This window comes from Lactuca serriola, chromosome 8 (assembly GCF_051521515.1).
Source record: "Lactuca serriola cultivar US96UC23 chromosome 8, Lser_US96UC23_V15, whole genome shotgun sequence".
NCBI lineage: Eukaryota > Viridiplantae > Streptophyta > Magnoliopsida > Asterales > Asteraceae > Lactuca > Lactuca serriola.
Window position 1 is genome coordinate 231,102,570 of NC_136415.1, and position 15,577 is coordinate 231,118,146.

Genomic DNA, 15,577 nt, shown 5'->3' on the forward strand with positions numbered 1-15,577 from the left:
TTCCCGACAATCCTGAGAAAATCAACTCTTCCAAGTCGAAGTTCTGCTCGATTTTTCTCTTGACTACTTCAAATCTACCACTTCAATCAAGTGAGTTCATACCCCTATAAACTACACTTTCAAATGTTTTATCAGTTCTTTTTATATACTTTTAAAGGGGGGGGGGGATACAAGTAAACACACGGTTATTATCGTGTGTAACATAAAGTTTCGCTATATACTCTTTTTATCAAGTGAATCATATGTGATTCATAACTACTACATAGGAACTTTCGTATGCAATATGTATTCATAATAACATCTTGTCTTTTGGAAATAAAACATGTTTATATATATATATATATATATATATATATATATATATATATATATATATATATATATATATATATACGAATCAAACACTTTAATTATACTTTAAGTATATGTGCTCATTTATGTCACTTTAAATGTTATACTTTACATAACAAGTGAGCATTACAGTAGGATTTACTATACGAACGCAACACACACTTGGAAAAACTATAATAGGTATAGTTTACGAGAAAATCATGAACATTTACATAGTAGATACACTATATCAAAGAGATATTTTCATACACAAGAACAAATGGACACTTTCATACGTAAACCTGTTTTATACTAAGTTTTGTGAGACATTTCACATACTTTCGAGTATGCATTTTAAGTCCTGTATTATATACCATAATCCTTTGTAGGGGGGAGCGTGATTCTTGTGTATAGATCTATACGAGATTGACAATCCCGCACCTAAGTTGTTAGCTACAGCTAGGCCGGCTGGCCTGGGGTGACAAACGTCATAACTTTCCAACACCTGAAGAACGTTGTTATAGGCATCCTAGTCAAATACTATGGTTATAAGACTCACATGGAGTTTTAAAAGCACATTGATTTACGGGGTTTTTCAAATGCCTTAGCGATTTATACATAAACCTACTAATTTATGCATGAAAAGCACTATTGAATTACAGTTTTGGAACAATTAAAGTACCATTTACTATAGTAGAAAATATGGGATTTTCTAGGAACATTTAAACATGTGCAAACCATTTTCATTATATTTCATAAAAACATTGTAACTAAATACTTATGAACTCACCAGCTTAAATGCTGACCTACTCTTTCAAAATTACTTGTATTTCTCAGGGATTCAGTAATACAAGTAAACTACCGCTTTTGAAGAAGGTACGTTGCGGCGTTAGTTTAATTTCATTTTTACATCATATTGTAATTTCTTTTGAAACAAGTACTTTCTACAATGTAAACTTTCAAATTATATATATGATGGTTGTGTTACTTTCTTTACTATGTATTCAACTGTTTCGATACTACATGAAGTCATCCGCCCTTGAACGATTCCGTCATTCTGGTTTGGGGGTGTGATAGATTGGTATCACAACAATTTTTATGGTGAACTAAGTATATCGAACCACATAAGATATACACACTATAAATGCATAAGGGACTAAAACTCTCTGACAAAACGTTTTTACACCTAAAAACCTCGTTTCAATTAATTTAGATTATTTTGGGTCGTAAAAGTACAAATACATGCATACAACAATATATTTTCATGGTTAGAACTATACAAGAAGTATTAAGACAAGTTGGACACTACGATTAGCCCTCGAAATATGTAATCAGATTTGGGACGAATATAGCCTGATCAACTATATTTATTCGAGATTGGACTAACGTATGTCGCGGAATGGTCGTAGTGAGCAACAAGTCAAAACTTACCAAAATAAACACTAGTATCAAACATACAAATGTAAAATACTATAGGAGTATTTGGTGCGTGCAATAGTTTAATCGACATGTTTAGTTTTACATGTTTCAAATTTTGTTCAATTCTTATAACCCTATTCTCGTATAGCCAAATTGCTAGATTAAACCCACACGGATACCCCTACTATCTCAACCAAGGTAACGGGGGATGGGTCGAAGAAGATCCCGAAGAGGATGAAGAACCTATCGAGTTGGATGAAGGGGATGGCTCTAGGACAGACTCAGAACCTGAGGTAATCAACCCACCAGTTGCTCAATCACCCGTAGTTAGGAGAAACTTTCAGGGACCCACTCCCGTTTGGGGAAGTCACCTCCACAATTGGAGTCAACAACAAGGAGTGCGTCCTCCCTACGGCATGTGACGAGACTTCTACAATGTCAGCGGCGGAGGTTCAGCCGATCGAGCACTCCCATTCATGGTGGGCAAGCTAGCCAACCAGTCCTATGAATCCGGGGTTCAAGCCAACCGGATTCGTGAAGTCAACGTGGAAGTACAAGTTCACACTTTCGACATCCGTCGGCTGGACAGGGTACAGGATAATGCCCAACTCCGAACCGAAACGTTCCAAGCACAACTTATTGCAGCCCTCTCTGAGATAAGGGAACAGCAAGCCACTTTTGATAGGCGTCTTATGGAAGCAAAGCAATCGGATGCGGAGTCAAGCTCCAAGCGTAATCCGCGCAGCAAGTAGTCCTTGCCTAACTCCCAAATTTTGATATAGAATAGGACCATCGGCTAAAAGTCTTACCTTCTTTAACTTCCTGTAATCGGAGTCCTTTAGAAAGGTCAAAATTTTTTAACTTCGGATGTAACGCAACCATATCTTTAATATACATAGGGCATACCTCTTTTGTGTGTTAATTCTATGCATTTCATTCGATTTCATGAGTTTTTTTTATTGTTATTGAAACTCCATTAGTAAATCAAACTCAAAGCCCTGTGTTGGTCAAACCAAATTCTCGAGCTATTAAAGATAGTTAACTCATTATCATTCAACTCTCAACCACCAAAACTTATTTTATTTTTACTTCTTGGGAGCGCGATGCCTCCTCGTCCAAACCTAAGACCCAGGCCGGGCACGATACTCATGGGTTTTTGCCATAAGAACATCCTATGTGCTCATACAAACCCTAATGCTTGGATCTAGGTTTCTCTATTGTACATGCAAGTTATCCAAGGCTATAAACCCTAATTCTAGCATACAAGTAATCATATTAACATAAGAATGGGTTTAAGATATTACCTTGATTGTTATGTAGCAATAATAATCCCGATTCCTCCTTGTATTGACTTTAGAAAGCTTAGAGTCACAAATGTCACCCCTTTAATGGCTCACAAACACCAAGAGCAAGAGGATGAAGAGGAGAGAGGATGGAGGCTGCCCAAAAACGTGTGAAACCCTAGAAAAGTCTTAGCCACGTTTTTGGGTCATAAGGGTCATATATATATATATATATATATATATATATATATATATATATATATATATATATATATATATATATATATATATACATATAGGAGGCTATTAGGGTTATCTAACAAGGAAACCCTAATTTGGATGCTTAAGCCCTAAGCAACCCATGGACCCCTTTCCTTAAGGCCTTGGAGGATTTCTTATGGGCTTCCCCATAGAATTCGTCCACCCCTTAATACAAGGCAATCCATGGCCCAATTGCAATTATCTTATAATTACAATTCCAGTCCCTTAAGTTTAATTAATCTGTTTTAGTCACAAAACTAATTACCAATTAATTATTGACTAATATTAATCAAACAATATGATTTCTCCTTTAATATATTATTCTCATAATATATTAATAAATCATATTTAATCCTTTCTCTCCATAATTCATCCTATCAAGTTGCTTTGGTGAAGGCAACCCAAAAGGACCATGCACCATCGGGTCAAGTACATACCAAAATAGTTATGGACTTAGACACTAATCCAACAATCTCCCACTTGGATAAGTCTAATAACTATTATGCGTATGACTTCAGATCCTGATCTGCAATCGTAGCTTTCCAAAGCTGTTGTCAACTCTGATCCAATCAGATACGCGTGTCCTTAGATAAGGGATCATATATTCCTCCATTCTAGATATCTTATGAGACATGATTTCTGATCATTCTCTATGTACTATTTCTCGACTTCAGATTTACGACGACTGACTAATTGAACAAATCAAATTAGCCCTATCCCGGCTGAGCATTTACGTTTGTCATCACTAAATCATCGAGGGGCCCAAAGATATCGCTTTTATCCTACATTAGATAAAAGGAACGGATAAACTTTGACTCAATGCTTGCTTGCACTTACTCACCAAATCACACACAAAAATATGTTTTATGACACCAAGTTACTAGTGCGTTTACATATTATCAATGTGCAACCGATTCGCAAGATACAACTCACACATCTCGGTTTCAAGAATATAAGATTTTATCGTCTCACCAATCACTCGTGATACAATCCATGGAGTGATCCAAGTGAGCGTGGTTTTAATCCAATGCTCAAATCATATTCATAAGCACTCACGAACATTGCAGCAAACCTTTGCTATGTCTAATACGCTCTAGACAATCTACAAACCAATTCATGACAGTCTTCATTCATTCTTACTTCCAACGTATGACTAACTGTGGTCCGTTTGAATAATTCGATTATTCTTAATAAACTCAATTATTCTGAAAGTTAAAACATGCAAAGTGAAACACAATAATAATACTAATCCCATATGTCGTCAACCCTTTGAGCATAAATAAAACACCTTTTATTTATCACCATATCGATTACTCATTATTTGTTGTTTCGGTTAATAAACTTCTTACTTGAATTATCACACTTGTCCCATGCTCTTAGCATGCACACAATGTTTACCTATGGTTCTTACTTTGTGAAATAGATCAAATTGAACACATTTCCAATCATTCTCATTTCACAACTCCAAATCCTTTTTCATAAGTGAAAGAATATCAAATTCTTGCCACTTATAGAATATGCTAGATTCTAACATTTTATGCAATGATTCTTTCGTAATATCACTGCACCAAAGTCCCAAAGACTATTGCCAATGATATTACAAAGTTCTCTATCGGAGATTGTTACAAGACAATTCCATCGACGTGATGTCTCTCACTCAAAGTACATTCTTTGAACATCCTTTTTGCATAAAAGTTTCTAATCTAGTTATAGATTTTCAATATTCAATTCCCAATATGGACACGTTTCCATATTTTCCATATGACAACTCATTCTTAACAGAATCTTATCTAATCATAATAATGTCGATATGGTCCATCCAATATGGAAACATTTCCATATTTTCCAATACTATACTTCCAACTACTCACAAGGGACCAATCCTCGGCGAACTTTGGATTGTCCTTTGATAGTTGTTTAATTATTTTAGTCAAAACCAATTGTTGTCCTTTTTCCCTCTAAATGCGCTAGACATTTGGAAAACTTTAGAATGGTCAAATATTATAGCATTTGCAATCGATCCAATACCCGAAGCGTATGGGACATGATGCAAAATGTCTTACATAAAGATTTGATACTTCATCAATCTTCTGCCATAATGTTTTATTTGCTATGTTCTCAAAATTCAAATTGTGAAGAGGAATGCCGTAATCATAATCAAAATTTTAAGAACACACTATGTACCTTTGACTAAATTTATTAACATTCCACAACCTAAGCTTTTAGATTTGAAATGAAGCATAATATTCTCTCCCTTAATTATAGCAAAACAACTTCACAACCCTTACGACTTTGAAAGGTATAACTCTTGTTTTCTATAATTAATATTGCCAAATTGCAATACGTGCCTTAATAATCATACAATCATAACATTTATGCTCCCACTATCATGATGATTATTATAAACATAACAATTATGCTCCCACTAGCTTCGACATGTATTCAGAAACAGCTTAACTTTCAGAAAAACAATGCTTATTGAATTTCTTAAGTTCATGTTTCTTAGTGCTTTGATAATCTTTTATCAAGGCTTCCTGAACTTATACACCTTTGCCTTAGATATTTCATATGTGTGTCTAAACAATTGCCAATCCTCACAATTCAAATTATGGAAAGGGATACCGTAACCATAATCGAATTCGAGAATGCAATTTTACAATCACTATCTTCTTAAAATCTTTCTTAGTGAAAGTATTTCCTCACAGTCATTTTCATGAAGGAGGGAATCTTATGACACTTAGATTTTAATGGTGTATGTGTTCCTATCCATGTGAATTTGTCAAAACCAAAGTTTACGACAAATTCAAACTCATATGGACCGAACTTTATAAATCTTGATTTCTTGCCTTATGGTAACACAGCTACCCACCACGTCTTCCAAGTAGTTAAGCAGCTCACCTTTTCCTATCAATGTACTTTTCATTGATCAAGGTCCTTGCCATTTATGTATTCAAATGAGAACTCATAGAACTCACATGCATAATTAACTCGATTGGATTGGCATAGAAACAAAATAATGTCAACGAGATAGGTTGTAAACCTCAACTCATGTGCTAGTGATGATCGATAAGGTTTATTTGATTTGTTCTTGAAACCTTTCAAGACCATTAAGACTCCCATTGACTCCTTGACATATAAGATTCTCTTGTCAAAACATTTCTTGACAAACAATTATTCAAGAGTTAGTGTAGCTTTTATCAAAACACTTCATAAATTGGTCCTAGTTGGTCTTTGTCTTATCCAAGACATCACAACTTTTCCACATTTGATGAATGCTATAAACCTTTTTAATACATATCACTCAATGTCGCAATCTTAACTCTAAGACTTGTTTTGGAACGAAGTATGATTGACCTATTGATTTAACCATTTCTTCAATTCTTGATTCCTCTTCTTAAACATACAATTGTACTAAGACTCACTTAGAGCATCAATTGAGATATGGTTCTTAATCATTAAGACATATCATAAAGCATAAAAGGTACTCTCCCTTCTTCTTAGAATGGAGAAACTTTTATCTTTTTGCCTACTTGATTCTTTTTATTCGTTCTACTATTGATTTAAATTTTTTTAATCAATTCATAATTACACTTAATCTTATGAGTATAATCATATTTACTAAACTTTTAGTAGAACATGACGAATATCTTTGTTACTCTTATGGTGGACTTGATCAACACGCAACTATGTGTGCTCTATCTCCTAGTCCTTCACTTGACACTTTGTCAATGAATTAGTCTAATTGCCAAATATGATATTTCTCATTCATCGTGCAACCAAGTTGCATGATTCCAAGTTTCTGTCCAATTGAAACTTGGGCGATGAGAAACTCTCCCTATTTGGTAAACTCTCGACTTTCCATAAATAACATAATAAGAACCAAATCCATTATTGCTAATATTCAAACATCAACTTTTCATATACGTCATTGCAAGGATAAATCAATAATATAAAATCAAAATTTATTTTATTGCGGAAAAATTTGTCCTTACAATGCAATTCATTGAAAAACTATGATAATACATCTTTCTTAGTAATCTAATTCTAACTCTAAGTAGTAGCTCAAGAATCTAATCTTCGAGAAATGCGATCGAAATCCATTCCTTCACGGTTAGATTCTGCTCACTTCTTCCCTTAAGCTTCCTTTCTTTTCTTCGATCCTACAAAACATCAATTGTAATCTTATCACATTATGTATTAAGAATCTAGAATAGAAGCTTAAAAGAGTTAGTTAATGGATTTTACCTATATTAGAGCCATACGTTTCGACTCTCCCATCTCTTAGATCTCTTAGGTAAATGGGGCAGCTTCGTCTCCAATGCCCCTTCTCTTGGTAATAAAAGCAAATTGACTCTCTTGGAACAGAACACGGAACTACTTCAGACATTGCCTTTCTCTTATGATCAGACTTTTCGATCATAGCATGTCTTTCGTTTCCATTGTCTATATCCATAGAGGTCTTGAAGGCAGATTCACCAATCAACTTTGCTTTCTATTGCGCCAAACCATTGCTGATTCAGCAGCAATAAGCATATAGGTGAGATCTATAAGGGTCACGTCGCGGTTCATCATATAGTACTCTCTTACGAACTCACTATATGAGTTAGGAAGTGACTGAAGAACCCAATCAACAGCCATTTCCTCACATACAACGGATCCCAACATTCTTAACCTATCAATGTGTGACTTCATCCCTAGGACGTATGCACACACCAGATTTCCTTCTTTATGTTTGCCAAAAGGGCTTGAGCGATCTTGAACTTTTCAAGCCTTTGACCTTGAGGGTTTGGGAGAATAATTGGAGGAGGTGGAGGAAGTGAAGCATGATTTCTTGTTCCTCGATTGAATCGTGGAATATCATCTTCATGCGGAATGCTTGTTCCACGGGATTTGGGAAGACCATAGTTGCCGTACTTTGACATCTACAAAACAGGAGAAAACGAATTCAAGTTAGTTGATTGATTGAGTCCTTAGTAAATCACCCAAATGAGATACTAAGGCTAGGACCCAACACAATATTCTACAATTCGGGAGAGGGATGTCGTAACCCAAATTGCAGAACATTTGAAGGTAAGTGAATGAGGGTTCACTAATTTCCACCATGAAAAACGAAAAAGAAATTTAAGTTTTAAATCTATGAAAACTCCTAGATCCTATGAGATTCATTGAACGTTTCAATGGCATGTTTAAATCTTGATATGCCCCTCTTGTTTGTGACTGGGATGCCGACGATCACAAAGTGGGTGTGAATAACCATGCAAACTACATGGTGCCCCCACATGTTTCAGTCAACTATTCGATGTGCTGGTAAACCAGACACGCTCCACCGAACTATGACAAACATTGAGTCACCCTTTGCTACCTTTGCTTAGAACCATTTAGTGTGCCGGTAAACCACACACGCTCCACTAATGTCTTCGCAAGGGCACAAAGTGTAATTTCATGGAATTGCATCAATTCACTTTTGCCTAAGTAACTAAGATTGGGAATTTGAAAAACATTTAGTTACTTTTGTACTACATTATACTTATAATGGAAGGTTTTGTCCTATCCTACCCGTTCGGCTAACGACCCTCCACTAGTCAAGAGTGCGGTGGGTAAGAGTGGATACCCCTTCAATCGCCATTTTATAGGCAATTTCCTTAAACACCCTTCATAGACTAGCTTCGTGAATGAGGCCTACTAACGGTAAGACTGGCTTTTATTCATACATATATACAATGTTAGACTTTTAATGTTATATATAGTATAGGGTGAATTTTACACTTTTAAAATATTAGGTGGTCAAATTTAATAATTATACATTTAATTCAATTAAATTGTAAACCTAAACTTTTATGGATTTATTAAACCTCTTTTAATTATACACCTTAATTAATTAATAAAACCATAAGGGTGTGATTTGAACTTTTCAAAACAATACTAGGGTTTTAGAATTTAACATACCTAATTAAACTTTTAATCAACTTTTAAATTCCAAAACTTGAGGGCAAGTTTTGAAACATTTCAAAATATTAGGGTTTAGAATTTAAATATACATCAAAATTAAACAATTAATCAAAATTTAAATTCCAAAACTTGAGGGCATGTTTTGAAACCTTTTTCAAAACATTAGGGTTTCAATTATTTAAATTTCAAAACAACAAAACTTTTGAGGTCAAATTTAAACTATAAAACCTAAAGGGGAAAATATGAAACATTTCATAACACAAGGATCAAATAACAAATAAACTAAATTAACATTTAATCACATAATTATCCATATTTGATTTATTAAATGATTTCTTGCAAAACAATTTATCAATTTAATCAAAATAATTAATCAATTATCACATAAGGAAACAAATATTTTATTAATTGATAAATATCTTAAATTAGATCAAGAATATAGTCATATATATATCAAAAAACCGGATTTATATTGATTTAATATGATAAGGCAAGTATCCTCAAGCAAAAACAACAAGAAATCCCGGTTTTCCCTCTTACTGACCAGCCGACTCGTCGAGTCAGGTATGGACTCGTCGAGTTAGCATGAACTCGGCGAGTTCATCTAAAAAACTCGGCGAGTTCAGCCCCCAGAAACACAAAAAATGAATTGTTTCAACATACAAAGCATCAATAAAATAGAAACCAACCTGGCTCTGATACCACTTATGGGTTTTGGCCATAAGAACATCCTATGTGCTCATACAAACCCTAATGCTTGGATCTAGGTTTCTCTATTGTACATGCAAGTTATCCAAGGCTATAAACCCTAATTCTAGCATACAAGTAATCATATTAACATAAGAATGGGTTTAAGATATTACCTTGATTGTTATTTAGCAATAACAATCCCAATTCCTCCTTGTATTGACTTTAGAAAGCTTAGAGTCACAAATGTCACTCCTCTAATGGCTCACAAACACCAGAGCAAGAGGATGAAGAGGAGAGAGGATGGAGGCTGCCCAAAAACGTGTGAAACCCTAGAAAAGTCTTAGCCACGTTTTTGGGTCATAAGGGTCATATATATAGGAAGCTATTAGGGTTATCTAACAAGGAAACCCTAATTTGGATGCTTAAGCCCTAAGCAACCCATGGACCCCTTTCCTTAAGGCCTTGGATGATTTCTTATGGGCTTCCCCATAGAATTCGTCCACTCCTTAATACAAGGCAATCCATGGCCCAATTGCAATTATTTTATAATTACAATTCCAATCCCTTAAGTTCAATTAATCTCTTTTAGTCACAAAACTAATTACCAATTAATTATTGACTAATATTAATCAAAAAATATGATTTCTCCTATAATATATTATTCTCATAATATATTAATAAATCATATTTAATCATTTCTCTCCATAATTCATTCTATCAAGTTGCTTTGGTGAAGGCAACCCAAAAGGACCATGCACCATCGGGTCAAGTACATACCAAAATAGTTATGGACTTAGACACTAATCCAACAGATACCTCCACCACCACCGCCTCTATCGACGGAAAATGCCGCATTGATAGCTGCTGTAACGGCTGCAGTAACAGCGACAATGGCCCAAATGAGTAACAATGGTTCTGGTGGGGGAGTAAATAGTTCTACGAATGGCCAACGTCCAGGTCGTTTAGGGGATTGTACATACAAGGATTTCATGAATAGCAAACCCATTACTTTTAATGGGGCCGGAGGGATAATGGCTCTATCACAGTGGATAGAGAAAACTGAAGCGGTTTTCGAGATTTGTTCTTGTCCGGAAGGGAACAAAGTGAAGTTCGCTTCCTGTACTTTCTCTGAGAGAGCTCTGACATGGTGGAATGGCCATGTCAAGTCACTATCGCTAGTAATGGCTAACTCTATGGGCTAGGAGAATCTAAAACAAATACTACTGCAAGAGTACTGTCCACGGGGCGAATTACAAAAGCTCGAACAGGAACTTTTGGGCCTTACCATGGTAGGCTTAGACATCACGACCTATACCAACAGGTTCAGTGATTTGGCAATCCTTTACCCAGGGATGGTTGCTCTAGAGAGCAAGAAAATAGAGAGGTACATCTGGGGACTGTCCCCCCAGATTGAAGGAAGTGTACTAGCTTCCAAACCAATCACCTTCGATAGTGCCAAACAGTTGGCACAAGCCCTCATCAACCATGGGGACTGTAAAGGGTTCGCAACTACTGCTTCAGAGCAACCTAGAGGAAACAAAAATGCCAACAACAACAACAACAACAACAACAACAAGTTATGGAACAAAAGGAAGAGTCAGTCTTCGCGGGAACCTTCCAAGAAACAACAAATTATGGCAATCCATGTCGCTACTGCCCCCAGTGCTACTACAATTACCACTACACCAACAAAGCCATATGTTGGAAACCTGCCGAAGTGCACCAAATGCAATTTCCACCACAATGGAAATTGTCGGGAGATGCACTATAACAATTGCAGCAAGAAAGGGCATACAGCCCATTTCTGTAGAGTACCAGCACAACCGATCACCCAAGTCCAAGGAGTCGGTATCGGTCAAGCATGTTACGGGTGCGGTGAAGCTGGGCATTACAAATGAGACTTCCCTAAGGCAAGGAATGCGGGCGGCACAGGACGAGTGCTGGAAATAGGGCAGAACAAAGTGATAGCTGATCCCACGGTAATTACAGGTACGTTTCTCCTCAATAACGTTTATGCATGCATACTCTTTGATTGTGGTGCGGAGAGGAGCTTCATGAGTCATAAATTCAAGCACGTACTAAAACAGAACCCTAAATCACTCAATAAGATATTTATAGTAGAAATGGCAAACGGTAGAACATAAAGCACGAACCATATGTACATAGGCTACACACTAACTCTAAACGAACATTCATTTCAAATTGATCAAATGCCGATCATTATAAAGAGATTTGATATCATCATCGGTATGGATTGGTTAAGTTTACACCATGCCAATATACTTTGTCACGAAAGGGTCGTTCGCCTGAATCTGCCAAACGGCGAAACTCTTGTCATTTGTGGTGACAACCCCGATACCAATTTACAAATCATCTCTTGCGTCAAAGCCCAGAAATACCTACATAAGGAGTACCATGCCTTCTTAGACCATGTGGTAGACAAGGAAAAAGAAACGAAAGACATCAAGGACATTCCGGAAGTCTGCAACTTTGCCGATGTTTTCCCTGAAGATTTTCTTGGAGTTCCAACAGAACGTCAAGTCCAGTTCATAATCGACTTAATTCCCGGAGCTACACCAGTAGCTAAGTCGCCATACCATCTAGCACTGGCAGAGATGTAGGAGTTATCCGGCCAATTAAACAAACTACTCAACAAAGGATTCATCAGGCCGAGCTTCTCACCTTGCGGAGCACCAGTCTTGTTCGTAAAGAAGAAGGATGGATCCTTCCGCATGTGCATCGATTACTGGGAACTTAACAAGCTTAATATCAGGAATCGATACCCACTACCATGCATCGATGACTTATTCGACCAACTCTAGGGAGCGTGTTATCTCTCAAAGATCGACTTAAGATCCGGGTATCATGAACTATGAGTCTTGGAAGGAGATGTTCCCAAAAGAGCTTTTCGAACTCGTTATGGTCACTACGAGTTTGTAGTGATGCCCTTTGGATTAACAAACGCACCAGCGGTGTTCATGGACTTAATGATTCGGGTGTGTCGTTCGTTTCTAGACAAGTTTGTGATCGTATTCATAGATGACATACTCATCTATTCGAAGACTAAAGAGGATCACAGTCAACACCTCCGACAAGTCTTGGAAACGCTAAGAAAAGAGAAGCTATACGCAAAATTCTCCAAGTGCGAATTTTGGATTCGGAAGGTAGATTTCCTAGGTCATGTGGTTAGAAAAGATGGAATACACGTGGACCCTTCCAAAATCAAAGCAATCGAGAACTAGTCAGCTCCAAGAACCCTAACGGAAATTCGACAAATCTTGGGCCTTGTTGGCTATTACTGTAGATTTATACAAAACTTCTCGAAGATTTCTAAACCACTCACCACCGTGACGTAGAAGGGTGCAACTTTCAATTGGGAAGGAAAACAAGACGCTGCATTCCAAACACTGAAGCAAGCTCTATGCAGCGCACCTATATTCTCCTTGCCAGAAGGAACAGAAGACTTCGTGGTCTACTGTGATGCATCTAATCAAGGTCTTGGTTGCGTACTAATGCAACGAGGTAAGGTCATCGCTTACGCCTCAAGACAACTCAAGACACACGAAGTCAACTACACTACCCACGATCTTCAACTAGGAGCAATCATTTTCGCGCTAAAGATCTGGAGACACTATCTTTATGGCACGAAATGCACGATCTTCACTGATCATAAGAGCCTTCAGCACATTCTCAACCAAATAGAACTCAACATGAGACAGAGACAATGGGTTGAACTAATGAATGACTACGAATGTGAGATTTTCTATCACCTAGGAAAAGCAAATATAGTAGCTGATGCTCTTAGTCGAAAAGAATACTCAGGTCGCCGAGTGAAATCCTTAACCATGACGATCCATTCACAGATATCCACACAAATCAAGGAAGCTCAGAGGGAAGCCTTGAAAACAGAGAACGTGGCAGGTGAAGCCCTAAGAGGAATGGATAAGAATCTTGAAGTCAAGAGTGACGGAGTTCATTACTTCATGGATCGGATCTGGACACCGAAGTTTGGTGGATTCAGAGACGCGGTCATAAACGAGATGCATAAGACTCGATACTCCATACATCCAGGTTTAGAAAAGATGTAATTAGACCTCAAGAAACTGTATTGGTGGCCAAACATGAAAGCGGAGATCGCTACCTATGTGGACAAGTGTCTGATTTGCGCCAAAGTCAAGGTAGAGTACCAAAAGCCATCAAGATTACTATAACAACCCGAAATACCTGAGTGGAAGTGGGAACGGATAACCATGGATTTCATAACCAAATTACCCAAGACAGCGGGTGGGCTAGACACAATCTGGGTAATTTTCGATAGGTTAACAAAATCCGCACACTTCCTACCCATAAAGGAAACCGATAAGATGGAGAAGCTAACTCGAACTTACATCCAAGAGATTGTACGACTGCACGGTACACCAATATCCATTATCTCTGAGAGAGATAGTAGGTTCACCTCGCAATTCTGGCAATCGTTACAAAAATCTCTTGGAACGATACTAGACATGAGTACCGCTTACCATCCACAAACCGACGGTCAAAGTGAGAGGACCATACAAACCTTGGAAGATATGCTAAGAGCTTGTGTAATCGATTTTGTTAAAGAATGGGATACCCATTTACCACTATTTGAATTCTCATACAACAATAGCTATCACTCCAGCATTAAAGTTGCTCCATTCGAAGCCCTCTATGGCCGAAAGTGCAGATCACCATTGTGCTGGGCTGAGGTGGGTGACACGCAACTAGCCAAGGGACAAGTACCCGATAGCACTCTCACAGGCCCGAAAATCATAAGAGAAACAACTGAGAAGATTGTTCAGATTCGGGAACGACTAAAGGCTTCAAGAGACAGACAAAAGAGTTATGCAGACAAAAGACGGAAACCCTTGGAATTCCAGGTTGGAGACCGTGTCTTACTAAAAGTCTCACCGTGGAAAGGTTTAATACGTTTTGGAAAGCGTGGGAAACTAAACCCAAGGTATATCGGACCATTTGAGATCCTTGCAAGGATGAGACCGGTAGCCTACAAACTTTGTCTACCGTAGGAACTCAATAACGTACATCCTACCTTTCATGTGTCAAACTTGAAGAAATGTTTGTCCGATGAGACCCTCGTCGTCCCTCTAGACGAAATTGAAATCAACGAGAGTCTCCACTTTATAGAAAAACTAATTGAAATCATGGATACGGAAATTAAAAGAACAAAACATAGTCACATACCCATCGTGAAGGTCCACTGTAATGCAAAGCGAGGACCTGAATACACCTGGGAACGCGAAGATTAGATGAAACACAAGTACCCACATCTTTTTCCCTAATCCACAAGTGATTTTCTTACATTAAATTTCGGGACGAAATTCCCTCTAACGGGAGGATGATGTGACAATCCGATATTTCGACTCTATGTAATGACCTAAAAAGTCAAGTATTGTAACCACTTTTGAAATAATGAAATTAACTTAGAAAATAAAATGTACAAAAGTCTCTATTGGGTTATCTACTATGTTAGATATTGTGTCAAGGTTTACAGAAATACTAAGAACACTAAAATCCGAGTTATAATGAAGAAGTTATGACCATTCTAAGATTTCCGACAAAACCGACATCTCCGATAAAACGAAAAACGCGAAGTTTCAATACAA